Source organism: Petaurus breviceps, unplaced genomic scaffold, assembly GCF_028583685.1.
Source record: "Petaurus breviceps papuanus isolate PSGF00001 unplaced genomic scaffold, PetGlider_PUasm1.0 685, whole genome shotgun sequence".
Classification (NCBI taxonomy): domain Eukaryota; kingdom Metazoa; phylum Chordata; class Mammalia; order Diprotodontia; family Petauridae; genus Petaurus; species Petaurus breviceps.
The window spans coordinates 2,877,276-2,895,286 of record NW_027186455.1 but is presented as its reverse complement, the minus strand read 5'-3'; the positions used below and the strand labels follow the sequence as shown (position 1 = coordinate 2,895,286).

The window sequence follows — 18,011 nt, the reverse complement described above, 5'->3', positions numbered from 1 at the left end:
TAGTCTCTCTGTCTTTTTTAAATTGCATCTCCCAGAAACCCATGATGCCAGGTTTCTTTTCTTTTTTTTTTCCTTTTTGGAGGGCAATTGGGGTTAAGTAACTTACCCAAGGTTACACTGCTAGTTTGTGTGTGTGTGTGTGTGTGTGTGTGTGTGTGTGTGTGTGTGTGTGAGTGGGTGTGTGTGGGTGTGTGTGGTTGTTAAGTGTCTGAGGCCAGGACCCAACTCAGGTCCTCCTGACTCCAGGCCAGCGCTTTACTCACTGCCCCACCTAGCCGCCCCTGCCAGGTTTCTTTTTGAAAGCACACTATAATTATCACTGGAGGACTTCTCAATGACCATCTCTGTGCTTATAAGAAAATGATGTTTAAAAAAAATCCATTAGTAAATGAACAGATGACCATACACATCATGGGTACTTAAGAAATATTAATTGAACTGGATGGATTAGTGGATAAATATAAAAACACTTGATTTTAAAATTTCTCCAATGAATCTTAATCAAGCTTGGCTTTGATTAAGGTGAATAATGGATCCCCAGAAGTAGTCATGTATGCTTGGATTTGGTCCTATTTGAAATTATAATTATGTTAAATATGGTCATTGATTTTAGCTCAATGGAAGCAAGCAGTGAGAATTCAAATAATAAATATAAAGAGAGCTACACCTGAAACTAGGTAATACAGATCCCCAAACATGAAAAGCACTGAACATCATATAAATACTATTGGCACAGGATACAAAATGTCCAAGTTATTGATTCTCTGAAAGGAATAACATGAGCTCTTATCAGTGTTTAACAGTTCCACCCCCACATGGTCCAACAGGTTGCATGTTAGGGAGAGGGGGACTGATTGTTGGGAGTTATCATTTAGCCAAAGTGCAAGCAAATAGAACTGATAAAAAATAAGATGAATCCCTCCTACTGCCCTGTGAGACAAACAGGTGTCCCCCTTTTATTCCTCATGCACACTTTTTCCCATCAACACATACACCCATCCCATTATAATCTTCTTTCCAGAAATGAAAAAAAAAACCCACAAATTGGATTCAATAAAAAGAAGGGGAAAATAAATCCCAGAATAAATTTTTGTATATTTTAAACAAGTTCATGGTGGCATAATGGTCTAGTGTTAGAATTTAGAAGACTGTAAAAAATCATCCCTTATTCTTCTGAGATTCAAGATTGTCTGTACTCAGAACCATAGCACCAGAAAAACCATTACAGATTAAGGCTACTCTGTCATTTTACATAAGGGGAAACCAAGGTCCAGAGAACTGAACCAACTGGCCAAAGGTCTTGTAAGAAAAGAGCTATAAAATTGCAGTTATAAAGTTGATTTAAATCCTTGATCTGCCAATTACTAGCCATGTGTACTTGGAAAAGTAATTTCCTTATCTACAAAAAAAAATGCCGTTGGGCTAAAGTCCCTTTCCAAATCTGACATTTTATGAAATTAATAACAAAACTGCAATTCATACCAGATTTCCTTAGTCTCAATGGAGAGTTCTTTCCATTGAATCATAGCTCCCTTCAGGGCAAAATTGGACTTTTGGGAGAGGGGAAAAGGATGGAGAAGGGAGAAAGGGAGAACTTTTTGATAACACATTTGTGCAACAAATATTTACATAAAGCTATGATATACATAGCATTATATTAGGCACTGCTAAGATATAAAAAAGTACATAAAATTTCTGAGTGAGGATGAAACTCAAGAGGCTCTGAAATATTTTGGGACTTGATGCAATTAGTACAATGCCATCTGTTGCACTGGAATATCTGGGATGTTTTATCATTTGCATGGATCCCTCTTTCATTTGGATTCTGAGCTGGATATTTTCTATGTTAGTGCAAATTCCTTGGGAAAGCATGGCTCCCCATATTATGCCTTGGTTGACATTGATAAACAAAGGTCTTTGAAAAATGTTTATTTAAAAAAAATTTATTGATATATTTTTGTACTTAAAACCCCTAAATTTTCTCCCGTGTGTCTTTCCTCTTCCTTCTCAGAAAGCTATCCCATGTAAAAAGAAATTTTTTAAAGAGAAAAAAAGAGGAAAAGAACCCCCCCCAGCAAAACCAGTTGATATATTGGAAAACTATGACAATAAATACAATATTTCACAGTCATAGGAGCCCTAATTTTGCAAAGAAGTTAAATTAGTTGTTTTTTCATATGTCTTCCTTGGGGTCATTCTTTTTCTTTTAAAATTTTCAACATTTATATCTGATTGTTTTGTGGTTGTTGTTCATTGTAGTAATCCTGCTTATTATTTTCTTGATTCTGTTTGCTTCACTTTGCATGTTACTATATGACTTTCCATGTTTCCCTGTATTCCATGACCACAAAAGTGCTGCCACAAATATAAATAAAAATAAAGCAAGTATGCAAGCATTTAATCAATGACCCCTTTGGGGAATATGTTAGCAGTTGAATGTCTATGTCAAGATGATGTAACCATTTTAGTCACTTTATTTCCAGAGTTCCAAGTTTTTTTTTCCAGAATGATTGAATTAATTCACTGTTGCATCAATAATTTATTAGATTCATATCTTTCCATAACTCCTTCTACATTGGCTATTCTTTTCTTATGCCAACTTATTCAGTTTTCAGGGTGTGAGGTGAAACCTTATATTTCTCCAATTATCATTAATAATCTGGAGCATTCTGTTCTATAGTTTTTTGAAGTTTAAAATTGTTCTTTTGAGAATGTTTATTCATATCATTTTGATTACTTATTCATTGCAGGATGGCTTTGAATAAAGTTCTTCTGTGGTTAATCTTTTATGGTATCTTGTATGATTTTGACATGTGTATGGAAGATTTCTAATTGGAGGAGAGACTTTAAGGTAGTATTTTGCTCGACTGAATCAAATACTTAAAAAAATAGTTGACAAACAATATTATTTAAAAAAGTTTGGTTAACCTGAAATGGACAAATGAAATGGACATGACAGCCAAGCCAATTATAATTTGATAGGAGAGTTTATTAACCAGCTGGTGATTGCCTCCCCAGTAGGGAAGACAGCATTGAGTCTCCTGAAAGATGCATTTATATAGAGCTAGGTGCTACTAACAACAAAATATGGTTCCAAGGGGGTGGTGCCATTTCTAGTAAAGTCCTGGGTACCTAACAAGAACAGACTTGTATCTGGGGTATGTTTCTAGCAACACAGGTGAAAAGTTCCCTCACTATTGTGGCCTATTAGGTGGTTTCCAGGGACCCTGGTAGGGGTCCCCTTTTAGCAGGTTTAGGGGACTTTGGTGTATAATTTCTGGTGGGCACTTCAAACCTTTTCACACAGGTAAAAAAAGAATGAAGAATGCCTATGGTCCAGATCATGATATGCCATTGGATGGAAAATTAACAGACTTGGCTCATTAGTACATATAGCTTGAATAGGTCCTACAAATTGACAATGAGCTCGGCTTAGAACTGTGGAAGAGGAAAGTGGTCTTTTAGAAAATTATACCAATTTATTCTTGTCTTTTATTTTTACATCGTAGTCATGAGTACACATCTCTTTCCCCATTCCCTTACCTTAGAGAGCCATTCCTTGGGCAAAGATTTAAAAAGAAAGAGAAAAAAGTACTTCAGAGAAACCAATCAAGACATGGACAGTATATGAAACATTCCACATCACTCACCTCTGCAATAAAGAAATGAGAAATGAGAAAATTGACATGTGGAGATATTAAGCAACTGGCCCATATTCAATAAGATGTTATTGGTGATTCTTGTCTTTGGTTATATCATTCCCCTTGACTGAAATGACACACAATTTAAGGATCTTGAGCTCTTCTCTGAACTAAAGATCTATTTTAAAATATGTCAATATGTGGTTTTGAATCATGGAATACTGCAGTTTTCAGTGAAATGAATTTGGGATCATTCAAAGGGAAATGGAGAAGAACATGGTGGATGTGTATTGGTTACTATACACTGAGGAATATATGAGGAATTATGCAATATAATCAATATTTTAAAAAGGGAAATGTAAAACCAGAAAATAAAAAATGGACTAGTCAAATATCAAGAATTAGTGATGCCCAATGAATTATCTGTATATTCCACTGGTATCCATACAATGCCAAGAGAAAGCGAGGTAGGCTTCTAGTATGTTGGGTGAACCCCCTATGGTAAATTTATAGGAAGACAAGGGCAAGAGATACAGGATGGTGAGGAATAGATGTAATGCAATGTGTATTGTGGAGGGAGTATTTATATATATGAGATCACAGACCTTGTGGAATATAAGATACACCACTCCTGCTTTTGAGGAGTTTATAGTCTAATAAAAAGAAATGAGTAAAAATTCAGAGAAAAGCATATGTGTTGTTCTACAAACTTCCTAACAATTAGAACTATTCCAAAATGAAATGAACCTCATAGAAAGGTAATGATTTCCCCATTACTCAAAGTCTTCAAGTGGTCTGAATGTTTACTTTTTGCATGTGATAGAAGATATTTCTCTTTGGGCAAAGTTTGGAATAGATGATGTCTGAGTTCATTTCCAAACCTGAAGTTCTCTGATTCTCTAATCATAATCTGTGGCTATGAATTTGAACTAATTTGGTAAAACTTGGTTCCTTTCTTCTAAATTTATGGTATGAGGGAAAGATTTAGAGTAAGAGGACATGTGTTTGGCTCCCACTTCTAACAGTTTCATATCATGGTGGATTTTATATATCGCTAAATGAGCAGTTCTTAACTTTTTCTGCATCGTAGACCCATTTGGGAGTATGATTAATTTTATAGAACCTTTCTTAGAATAATGCTTTTTTTCTTTTCTAAATTCAATTTTACTTTGTTTCTAGGTCTGAATTCTCTTCCTCTCAGCACATCTCCCACACCCTTTGAAAAGTCAAGAAAAACAAAACTCATTAAAAATGTCTATGCATACAACCAGATTACCACATTAGCTACATTCCCTCCTTCAAAAATTAAAAAGAAACAAAGAAAAGAAAATATGCTTCAATCCGTACTCCAAGTCCATCAGTTCTCTATGTGGAGGTGACTAGCATGTTTTATCATGAATCGTTTTGGAATTGTGATTGGTAATTGTGTTGATCAGTTACTAAGTCTTTCAAAATTGATTATCTTTACAATATTGTTTTTGTATAAAGTGTTTTTCTGGTTCTTCTCACTTCACTTTTTTTAGAAACCATCTCCTTCGTAATTTTGAATAGCACAATAAGGAAGAATGATGTTTTTAAATGTGTAAAATAAAATACAAAGTAAGTCATTTATATTAAAATACAATAATCAAAATATGTGATTTTTAAAGTCAAGTTCATGGATGCCAGGTTAATAACCTTGTCTTTAGTGATTTTCAGAAGACTGAAAATGTTTGGCTATAGAGAGAAATTTTGCCCTTCTTTTCAATTTTTTAAAATAGAAACTGTGGTGACAATGTTTTCTTTTAAAGAGATCAAATTGAATGTTAGGGAAAAAACCCCAACAACTTTGTTCTGGAAGTCTTCAACATCAGTTTAAAAAAGTCTTATTTGAGAGTGAGTTGAAAAATGGTTTAGGATGAAAAACTTCTCCCTACTGAATTAGGGAGAAAATGTGTGCTCTCTCTCTAATCCACGAAAGCTTATTATGAATCTGTGGAGAAAATAGGGAAGTTTCATTTAAGAAAATGACTAGATATTGCACACTCCTCCTTAAAGAGTCATGGTAAATGTGTATGTTTTATCTGTGATTAGTGAATATCTTTGGGCAATCTAGGGAGAAAACAAAGAGAAAGGAATTGAGGATTGACTTCTTTCTCATAAGAATGATCTTAAGTAGTATTTTATAGAGTAATTTTATAAAGAGAGGGTTATTTAAAAAATCTATGAAGAGCTTAAAAGGAGCTGAAAGGTTGTTTCCTGTAATTATTAAAAGAAGACAAAGAAAAAAAGGACTAATTTTGAGGAAAAATATCAAGAAAATATTTAATAGATTGAAACGTTGACAGGACTGAATTAAATGATTTGAGATAAGTGAAGATTTACAGACTGGCAGATAGAGAGGGCTTGAAGTAACCTGGACTGTGACATTGATCCTATGATCCTAGTCAAAATATTGTAAATAAACACAGTCACTTGCTTATTATCTACTATATTTGTTAAGGAATTGTATATATATATGGCACTAAGTTCATTAATTTTGGAAAAAGAAGAGTAATTAATATTGGAAAAAAGTTTCTTTGCTTCATTAAATAATATTTAAAGAATTGCAGTGTGGGACTCAAGCTTGTTAATTAGTGAGATAGAGATCACAAATTGAATAATGAGAAGTGAATTACTATAACACACTTCTAGATCACTATAGATCTTAGGAAGACAAAATTAACCTTATAACATTGAGTTAAGTGGCAGATTGAGGTTAGGAAACCCATAAGGGAGGGTTTTTATCCCCTTTTAACCTGTTATGAATGTTTGTGTGTGAGCACACGTGACCATACCTTCCTTCCTTAAAATTATTGAATAATGAAAACATTTTATCTGTGTCCCTTTCTGAACTTATTTCTTCCATATTCAGTGTGTTTAAACATACATTTCATTGATGGCATTGACTAAAGAAAGTAGTTTTTTTTAAATCATTATCACTACTTACCAACTGCCCCCACCCCAATACAGCAACAACCCTGCTTCATACAAATAAGATATTACAAATGGTGGAAGAGTGTTCATTGCTTTGTTTGATAAATCTTTTTTATTAAAAACCTTTGATAAAGTTCAGAACTCTTTATTCACTCATAGTCAAAGCACGGTAAGCTTTCAGGTTCCAAAGCTTGCTTCAAATTACTATGACAAAAGTCTGTCATTCTTGTTCAGATGGAGAAAAACCAAATTTATTGTGTGAACGGAAAGAGGTAAATTTTCTCATATCTTGTCTTAAGACAAGAATAGCCATTACAGTTATTCTGTGTTCTGATTTATTTTATCCTCTTTGTTTACAATGCTATATTCATTGCAGATATTATTTCCCTGAGTATGCTGAATTTATTTTGCATCAGTACATATAAACCTTTCTACATTTCTCTGAATTTCTCTAATTTCTTATAATGAACCAATTTTCTTTTGTATTCTTATGCCACACTTTGTTCATTCATTATGCAATTGATGGTTAATTATTTTGTTTTTATTTCTTTGGTACTGGAAAATTGCCATTGTGCATTTTTGGCATATATTGTTTTTGGTGACTGCCTAATAACCATAAGTTTTAACATTTGGTTCTCTCTAACTTCTCTCCATTTTCATTTCTTTTTTTTTGGAGGATTATACATTGCACTTATTATTTAAGTTGAAGAACAGATTATGAGGAAGGTGGGAGGTAAGGGAGGAGACAGGGAGACAAGAGCCTCTCATCTGTGTTTGCTCTAGATGGGTTTGATCCTGATTTCTGAGACTTGGTACAGGGCACACAAGGAAGCACACAATAAAGGTATGACCAGGTGTGAGTTTGTTAATCATTGAGAAATGAAACCAGTTTATCAGCATTTATGGATTTAACTTAAGGATGGAATCCTTTCAGAGCTTTAGGTAACTCAGGAAACAGAACCAGTGGGGGTAGTTGATTGAATGATATTTCTTTCCTTCCCCTGAGGCATGCTAAGTCAGGCCAGGAGATAGGTGTTTGCTTGTTTTTCCAGGTGTTTGCTTGTTTTTCCTAACTCTGGGGTTTTCCAAGTAAGTAATAAAATTGTCTGTAAATGAGGATAATTTCATTTCCTTATTACTAATATTATGTCCTTTATTTCTCTTTTTGTACTCTCATTCAGAGCATTTCTATAATTATGTCAAATAATAGTGAGAATAGGGACATCCTTGTGTTACCCTTGTCCTTACTGGGAAAGTTTCTCCAGTTACTACAGTGTAAGTTATGTTTGCACTTGATTTAAGAGATATTCTGTTTAAAAAACACGTTCATAAATTTATCCTCCTTTCTCATGTTTTTAAAAGATCTTTTTAGCATAAATGAGTACTATTTCTGGGGAGAAGTCATTCAATCAAAGGAAGAGGCCACCAGGGCTGAGGAACTTCCAATGAATAAATTTCAGGATCAAAGTGACCTTACAGGATGAAGAGATTTCTGGGGTATGAAGAAGTCTGGAATGCAGCCTAGTGTATTCATAAAGAAACACCTGGCCTGGGTGTCTTCTTTAAATGAGGGCTCTGAGAGAAGCTAGGTTAAGAGTATTTCTGAGGTGTGAATTACAGGATTGAAGTGATGTCTCAGTATGAAGAAGTTTTTGGAGCATGGTGAACAAGTATGGAGTACAGTCTGGTGAGACAGGAGGAAATATAGTTATTATTTGACTTTAAAAGAAATAGAACATCAAAATCTGTCCCAAAATAAAAAAAATCTATATTGTTCAGATTGAATAATCTTTTTGATATATTGCTGCATACATGTTGCTAGGATTTTATTGAAAATGTTTGTATCAATATTGATTCAATTATTTTCCTCTGCTTTATCCTTCCATAGTTTAGGCATGTGAATCATATTTAATTGATAAGATTGTTATAGTGTGGGAAATAGGTACTATTATTATTCCCATTTTAAAGATGAAGAAACTAAGAGAAACAGAGGCTAAGTGACTTGTCCAGGGTCATAAAGTTAGTTATTATCTGAACTCTTGTCTTCTTGACCCCAGGTCCAGTACTCTATCCACTGTGCCATCTGGTTGTCCCCAGGAATATATTTTTTTCATTTGGTAGTTCTTTCATGATTTATTCAATTTCACATTTCAGGACTGAGTTGCCTACAATCTTTGAGGACTTTTGACTATATTCCCTAAATTTTGATATGCTATCTTATTGTTCTCATTCTTTTAGATTTTTGTGAATTATTTCTATGATTTGTTCTTTGACCAACTGATTATGCAGGGTATTGTTAATAAGTTACCCTTCAATTCTTTGTGTTTTGCTTGTGTTTCATATATTAATTGTGGTTTATTATGTTTTGTTATATTGTGCATGGTTTCCACAGAATGCTTCTTCAATGACTCATCATGTCTTGGAGATGACCCTGATAAGCCAGTGGAATTTGAACTCTGGCAGGTTGTACTATGCTGTAAAGTGTGGCCCCAAGGACCAGCCTAGTTAAGTATAGAGAGACATACTGTAAATAGACTGGTCACTTGGTGAAGAATTATTTGGCCATGGCAACTCAAGAAATAAAGAAAAATACAAAATATCTATCAATTTTATGAGGCCTCCTTTTATTTCTGTAATGATGATTGCAAAGTGTCATCCCCTGGGTCACAGAATCAGAATGTAGTAGATGTAGAGCTTGTACTCAAGTTTTCAGAGGCTACTTAGAATAATGAAATTTTAAAACCATCCAAAAATTTTAACATGGCTATTGCAACTTTAAATTTTTGTTTTGATCATCCCAATGATTATTGAGAAATCTAATTATAAATTAAAATTGGGCAACTGATGGTAAAAATGACAGACACCAATTATATTAGAAACAATTTTGGAATAAACAAGAAATAATTATTAGAATTTATATATTTACAAACAAGTTTTAGAATTTGAAATTTAGTGATGAATAATAACTTCAGAAGACTGAGCATAAGCACAACTTTTTGCTGAGAAATGATGAATTAAAAGTGCATAATAAGACATACATTTTCAGAAATGGCCATGAATAGAACACTGACCCTGGAGACAGGAGGACCTAAGTTCAAATCCGGCCTCAGACACTTGACACTTACTAGCTGTGTGACCTTGGGTGAGTTACTTAGCCACAATTGCCAGGGCCTTCCCCCCTACAAAAAAAATAGCCAATATATTGATTTGTTTTTCTTGACTCAGTGGTATATGGAAGCCAGTTCAAACCATTTTATGGGAAGCATTGTTAAATTCAGTATGAGCATTTATATCTTAAAAATCAGTGAATGCTTACATTGCCATCACAATGTTCACAGTATCAATGGAGACTATGAATATGCTGGCACAGTTCTGAATTGCAAAATATAACATACTCTTCATATATAAGACAGAAGCAAAACATTTATTCAGACACCAGAAAGCCAAATCCCAACACCAGAAAGCCAAATCCTAACACCAGAAAATGGAATCCACCATAGCAACAAAGTAGTTAATACACCTTATCATTGCAGAGAGCAACATCATCCCAAAGCCTTCCAACTGCTCAGGCCTTCCCACAGACAAACGCTCACAATCCTAAACTGTCTGCTTGCCTGGATCCTCCCCCTCCCTCCGCACTAACTGCCCTGACTCATTTCCTGCTCTACCCCTTTCTTCTCCATCCATTCAACAAAAATCCACCCACCACAGACTCCATCTGATTACTTCTGACCTATTAAGGGGCAGAGAAGACCTTCAAATTCCATTAGGCCTATTAAGGGGTAGGGAAGATCTTCAAATTCTCATTCCCATTACAAATCATGGTTTGATTTATGGTTTTGTTAATTGTCTAGATTTCATATAATAATGGAGAAAATGTTAGTAATGCAGATCAAACTTAAAAGTATATTGTGCATATACTTTCTCCCCCAGAGAGCCAGTTGTTAAATATTCACCAGCATACCCCTGGCTTGAACCTACTTATTTGTTGCAAGATGAGGCCACCAGAATCTAGACTATTTGAGGTGAGGGAGTTAGAGTGGAGTAAGTTCATGTGTAACAATAGTGAGTAGGGACCTATGATTTTATTGCTATAGTAAACTCCTGCATGCAGAAGCTCCCTCTACCAATTCAGGGGGCATCTTTCTCTGTAACTTATCATCTTAGAGATTATCCTAGAGCACTGAGAGGACTTTCTCTGGGTCACAGAGTCAGTCGGTATTAGAGGTGGAGCTTGAACCCAAGTTTTCCTCGTACTAAGGCCTAGTCCCTATCTACAATCACATGCTGAATAGTGATGGGGAAAAAAGAGGAAAAAACATCAATGAAATATATATTTTTAAAAATACACAGAACAAAGGGAAGTTTAGAAAAGGACACTGATAAATAGGGTCATTAAAAAAAACCTAGTGTGCTAAATTTAATATAAAATTAAGAAAACTATATAACCAGATTGTACAATCTTCTTTTCTGTTTAGTTTAGTATATAGAATTTTCACTTGATGACGTTTGTTAAATTTATAGCAAAAAAGAAAACTGAAAAAAACCCCAGATGTTTAATTAATGGAAACCAATGGTCATAACTGAGGGACCACAAGATATTAGAAAAGTACTTCAATCATCAAACCCTTAACTTACTTACAAAGTTCCAAGAGCTGGTGGCCAAAGGTGCAATAGTCAAGAATAGAAACTCATTTGTAAAATATCACAAAGGGGAATGGTGGAAGATTGATGATGACTACATTGCCTCATAAAAAAATGAGAAAATGGAAATGAGAAAAGTTAATTGTTGTCCTTCATTCCTAAAGAGAACCAGAAAACCAAAATGACTTCACTAAGTTGTCAAAAAGACAACTTGGCAAGAAACCCAAATAAGCAGTTATCAAGGAGTTACTTAAGGATGAAGATGGAACAGTGCTGTGCAAATCTTTGGGCATATAATGAAAGAGAAAAACATTGTCTCTGCCCTTAATGAGTTTACATTCTAAAGAATGGAGCAGCATACAAACAATCTTGTGCATACAAGATATGTGCAGTGTAAGTGGAAGGTAATCTCAGAGGGAAGGCACTGGGAATGAAGGTACAGGAGGTGAGAAGGGACCAGGAAAGCCCTCTTGTAGAAGGAGATTTGAAGTGAGCCTTGACTGAAGCCATGGGAGCCAGGAGGTGGAGGTGAATGTGAGGAGCATTATAGACAGAAGGGACAGCCAGTGCAAAGGGAGAGGGTGTGTCATGCTTGAAGAGCAGGAAGGGAGGCCAATGTAGAAGGGATTAAAGTGAAAGAAAATCTAAAAGGCAGGAAGGCTTTAAAAATCAAACAAAAGATTTCATATTTGGTCCTGGAGATAATAGAGAACTAATAGATTTCATTTTGTTGAAGGGAAAGGGAATGGTTAGACATACAATTTAGGAACATCACTTCATCAGCTGAAAAGAGGATTTATTGGAAAAGGGAGAGACTTGAGAACGATTCACCAGAAGACTATGGAAATGATCCAGGTATGAGGCAATGGGGGCCTGGCACACAAGGATTACAGCCATGTGAGTGAAGAACAGGAGATGTAAACAAGGGATGTTCTGAAGGCAGAAACATCAATATTTGACAACAGGTTGGATGTGGGAGATGAATAAGAGTGAGGAGTCAAGGATAACTCTGAGGATATGACCCTCGTGATTGGAAGAATGGTGGTGCCCTTGACAGAAACTGGGAAGAAGGTGGTGTCCTAGATAGTAATTGGTAGGATGGGAGGGTTTGGAGGAAAAGATAATGAATTTTGTTTTGGACATGTCCAAAATGAAGTTTCTGATATAAGGCTGGAGCTCAGGAGAGAGTTTAGGGCTGAATATATAGAACTGAGAATTGTCTGCCTAGAGATGATAATTGAACCCATGGGATCTAATGAGATCACCAAGGGAGAAGATAAAAGATCCAGGACAGAACCTTGGGAGATACCTGCTTTTAGATGTGACAGGTGGAAGGAAAGCCAAGGGAGAGGAGGGTCATGACACTCTACAGAGGAGAGAAGGAAAGGATGATTCACTCAGAAGAATGAGGACTAGAAAAAGACCAAATCTGGAAGTGAATTTGGTAGTGGTGGATGCTCATAGTGGCTACTCTCATTTTGAGCCCCATTATCCTTAGGGACTTGAGAAGCAAAAGGAGCAGTGTGCTGCTAGTATTGAAAGAGATGTTTGTACTTCTGATCTCGCTATATACTTTCCTCAGTAAATAATCCTTTGTAAAATCTAAAAAAAATAGTTATGACCAGAAAAAAGAATTTTGTAGAGCGTCAATATGGAAGTGGAACATTTGTGGGTGATGGCAAGATGAAGGGTACAATGATTTCAGTGTGCAGTTGAGGTACAGAAGCAGGTTATGGGGATTGAATCAATTAAGGAACCGGGGAAGTTAGATCCTATGTGAGAGTTTCAAGGTTTTTGAAGTTCCCCAGTTTGAGGGCAGAAGTTATGGTGGAGAGAAAGAATGTGAGTTAGTTACTGAACTAGTTAGAGAATATACAAGGGTTCAAAAGACAATGGCCACTAGAATTGAGATTGGTGATTACTTTTAATCTCAAAGGAGGAATCTGATGTTGTTCTCAAAGGAAGACAGTGATGAATTCACAGGTTGGGGGTGGTAGGGTGGTGGTGGCAGGGAAACTAGCTAAAAGAATGACTCTTGAATAGTGGAATTACCGCTATAGGGAGGAGGCTCCCAAGGGCTCTGAAATCACATGTGGGTGGTCTCCTATTCCATATGCAAATATGGAAACTTGTCATCTGAATCAACAGGTTCTATATCATCTAAGTCCGTTGTAGCAAGGATGTCAGACTAAGGACATAGGATGATAGAATGGGGTTTGGAAGCAGGTGAGCAAATCCCAGATGTAGTAGAGAGCAAAAAGAGCAGCACAAAATTACATGAGACATATAGCAATGACACTGTAATATGGTGTGGTAGAAAGAGAGGGTATTGAACACAATATCTCATTTTAAAGATGTGAAAACTGAGGCACAAAGAAGTTTAATGACTGGACCAGTGTTACACAGCTGTAACATATCTTTGGTGGGATTGGAACTCAGGTCTTCTAAATCCAGCACTCCATCCACTAAGTTATGCTCAAAAATCATATATAAAACCTCAAGGGTATATTCTGTATTGGATTGGGATTCAGAAAATTTGAGCTCTATTCCTGACTAGCTACTAATGAACTGGTTTTGCCATCTTTTGGTAAGTCCCTTTCTATCACTGGACCTCAATTTCCTCATCTGTTAATGACAAAACTTAATCTGATGGTCTCTAAGGCCCCTTGTAGCTCAAATAGGGCACAATTCTAAGTGAAAGGGCAGAGGAAAGAGACCAGGTTGATGATTAAAGAGGCAAAACATCATAGGAAATATCAATATTTCTTGCACCACCATTCTTAGGAAAAGTTATCAGCCCACACAAGGCCATCTTTTATTGGCTGAAATACAACTGAAATATGTCAGGAAGGTCATGGGACTGAGGTCAACAGTATTTGGACAGTTGTTTGTCTACAATAAAGATCTAAGGGACAAGGACTTATAGCAAATGACTTTTAGTCAAAACACATTTTCTTTTTCTAAGGTGGACAATTTCCTGAATTATAAGTCAAATAAAAGCATTTTCATTGACTCTTTTTGGTCTCTCAGGCAGCTGTTTCTTCATCTTCTTCATCCCTACACTGAATAGACAGTATTCTTGGTGTTCCTTTCCAGGATCATAGGTACCTTCTCACATGTATCCTGACATACTTAGCCAGGAAGATGCTTCTAGCTCTTCAGGTCTTTCTCTTGACATCTTCACTCAGCAATTTCTTCTCCTTTGAAGTTCACTTCAACCAAATAACTCTTTCCTAATCTACACAATTCTACCTTCTTTTACAAATAGTTCAATACCTGCCTGATAGGTTTTCTTTCCACTCAACACCTGGCTCTTTTCACGGGGACTTCACCTTACATTTTGATGTCCCCTTAAATACCCTTGCTTCTCTACTAGCACCTTCACTCAAGTTCAAGAATACCAAGCTCCAATCATTCCATTCCATTCTGATTTCTCAGCCCATCATCTCTGCTCTGGCCTCATTTTCCTCCCTTTATAATCTGTACCCTTTAATTAACAAGTCGTCTTTAAATTGTACTCCATCCTTGGTTTCCTTGGCTGATATCATTGCTGTTAACTTTCCATCCCCACCCTTGCATTACTTCCGTCATCTGCCTTCTCTGCTCTTGCTCATTTACTGCTGAACCCTACCAAACCTAGTCACATAACCAAGTAAACTAGGTCGAATATAAATTTATATTATCCAATTTCAACTGGGCACTCACTGGTGCATGCAAATCCTTTTACTCTTCTCTGATCAACTCTACCACACTCCCCAAAGAAGCTGTTCCCAAACCTTTTCGTTGGCAACCTACTCCATCTCCTTCCTTGTGCTCTCGATCCTACTCCTTTTGTCTCCTCTGGCATTTTGCCTCTTTAATCATCCCCTTTCACTATTATTTTTAGCCTTTCCTTAGACATTCACTGTTTTTTTTCCTTGTTGCCTTCCAACACATTTATCCAGTCAGCCACCCCTCATACTTAAAAACACCTTCACTTGAAGAAAACATCCCTCCAAGCAATCACTCTCTACTTCTGATACTTTTTACAGCCAAGCTCTTAGAAGGAGCTGTTTACAATCATTACATCTGCTTTGTCTCCATTGATTTACTTTTCAGCCACATGCAATCTGGCTTCTGTCCTGACTATTTGACTGAAATTGCTCTTTTAAAGCTACCAACAATCTTTTTATTACTAAATCCGGTTTATTGGCTGTTCTCAGTCTTTGTCTTTTCTGACATCTTTGTAGATTTTTGACGGTGTTAACCACTCACCCCTCCATCTGGAAAATCTCTCTTCCCTGGGTTTTTTTTTTACATGACTCTTTCATGGTTATTTTCTTACCTGACAGAACAATATTTCTTAGTCTCATTTGTAGGAACGTTGTCGATGGGAGGGTGTATCAACAAGGCTCTATCCTAGCCCTTCTCTCTCTACATGCCCTTTCATTGTGGCTCAGCAAACTACCCTGGCTTTATCTATCTTCAATATGCAGATGGGGGTGGTTAGGGGGCCCAGTGTATGGAGAGCTGGGCTTAGAATCAGGAAGATTCATCTTCCTGAGTTCAAATCTGGCCTCAGTCATTTACTAGCTGTGTGAAACTGTACAAGTCACTTAACCCTATTTACATTAGTTCCTCATTTGTAAAATGAGTGGGCAAATTACTCCGGTATCTTTGCGGAGGTAACTCCAAATGTGGCCATGAAGAGTTGGATGGGACTAAAATGACAAACTATGAAATAAGTAGATGGTTCCCAGATCTACATATATAGTCTCCATCTGTCTCCTGAGCTTCAGCTTTATATCTCCAATTGCTTCCTAGACATGAGGAAAAGTAATACTATACTTGTCTGTAATGCATCCTATTTCCCACTTTGTCAAACCCCACCTCTTAACCTGGATCAAAAGGAAACCTCTCCCAGTCCAACTGAAGGCTTAGTTGAGCAATGTGATCATCCCTAGCCCACAGAGCATCTGCTCCTTAACCAGTTTAAAGTGGGATCCCAGCTTCTGTTTACCCTATTCAATGGAGAACCAGATTAGGTTAGGCCCTCCCCAGGTGATGACTCTACCATCCTTCAAAATTACTTGGTTTCCAAGGGAAAGGAGGAAATGGGGAGATGCTGATTGGGGTAGTTTTCTTTTCTAGCCAAGATGACTAGAGGTAGTTGATGCCCATCAAGCAATTAACATTCTTCATTGACAGAGAGGGGTGTGATGATCCACACCTGCAGGCCAACCCCTTTGCCTGGAGAGGTCCAAATGATATATTGTCAAGCCAATCAGAAGGGAAACACACCTAGGTTTAAAAGATCCTGTGGGACCTCACTTGAGGTCTTTGGTTTTTGAGAGAATGGCCAGAGACCTAATTTCTGGTTACTGCTAGCTTAACCAATAAATTGATCATGCTTAGGTCCCTGGCTTTTGCTGAAGTGCCAGCATGACCCACTTTACTAACAGTATACTTGTTGCTATTATTGAAAGGATGTCTTGTCCTGGAGAAAACTGTGCCTTTGTTGCTATTTCATTCACCACACATCTTCATCTGGATGTCTTACATCCAGCATGTCCAAAACAAAACTTATTATCATTCTGTCTAAACTAATTCTTCCTTCTAATTTTCTTCACTCGCACCCCTGCCCCCACTTTGATTAAGGGAACTGATATCCTTCTAGTCACCTAGGTTCATAACTTAAAATTCACCCTTAGCTCTTTACTCTCATTCATTCGCCAAATCTAATTTCTGAGTCTTGCTGATCCCTCTTCTTCAAGATCTAATTTAGACTCTAGAGAATCCAGATCACCTCCACAAGCTGTTCTGTTGTACAACCAGGCACAAAAAGGGAAACCAGCAGGGAATTATTAGCTTTGAAATATTAAAGAAATATAACCATGGATGTCATAATTTCCAAATCATAAATTGGAATGTATTTATTGACAAAGTTCCACATTTCTTTTGCAAAACTTCATTAAAAATTCTTCTAAATGTTAAGGTCACTAGATGTCACTGCCATATAAAGCCTTGTGCTAGATGCTGTAAGGGCACATGAAGAGGCATAAAATGATAACTCTCACCCTCATGCAGGTGCCAATCAAATTTGTGAAACAAGGCATAACCTACAACATGAGAGTGGCAGACCTAGGTGACCAATACTAAATGTCAAATATATTGTCTAATTGCTGAAGGTGTCCAGAGGCTAGAAAGGTCACTGTGGGTGGGAGACATCAGGGAAGAATTCATAGAGGAAGTGGGGCTTCAGCTGAGCTTTAAGGGTTAGAAGACCTGGACCCGGTTATTGACTCTTAGACCTACAAAACTATAAGAAAGTGACCAAGTCACTTTACCCCTCAAAGCCTCCATTTTCCTATCTGTAAAATGAAGACAATATTGTAATAATTTCATTGGTTACTTTATGGGTCATTGTGAGGAAATTGTTGATGACTTATGTCTAACTCTTTGTGACACCATTTAAGGTTTTCTTGGCAAAGACAATGAACAGTTTGCCATTTCCTTCTCCAGCTCATTTTACAGATGAGGAAACCGAGGCAAACAGGGTTAAATGACTTACCTAAGGTCACACAGTAAGAAAGTGTCTGATTTGAACTTGGGAAGATGAATCTTCCTGATACCAGGCCTGAAATTCTACCCCCTGTACCACTTAGCTGCCTAGATCATAAGGAAAGCACCATGATAGAAATGAGTGATGAATATTATTCAAGAATTAATTTGTGTCTGTTTCTGCTGTTTCTAGAATATAGTAAACATTGGAGACAAGGGTGGAGACAAATT

General features: G+C 36.6%; 1 protein-coding gene across 3 annotated transcripts in view; it reads left to right on the top strand.

Annotated features, from left to right (window-relative positions):
- The first annotated feature begins 7,190 nt into the window (after window positions 1–7,190).
- LOC138174066 (plasma serine protease inhibitor-like) overlaps window positions 7,191–18,011 on the top strand; it is an 85,404-nt gene continuing 74,583 nt past the window's right edge. For 2 of the 3 annotated variants that reach the window (XM_069104214.1, XM_069104215.1), the window contains exon 1: window positions 11,810–12,095. The gene's annotated coding sequence lies outside the window, so the exon portion shown is untranslated. Of the gene's footprint in view, window positions 7,441–11,809; window positions 12,096–18,011 lie in introns of those variants that run through there. The other variant, XM_069104216.1, reaches the window with a different exon arrangement.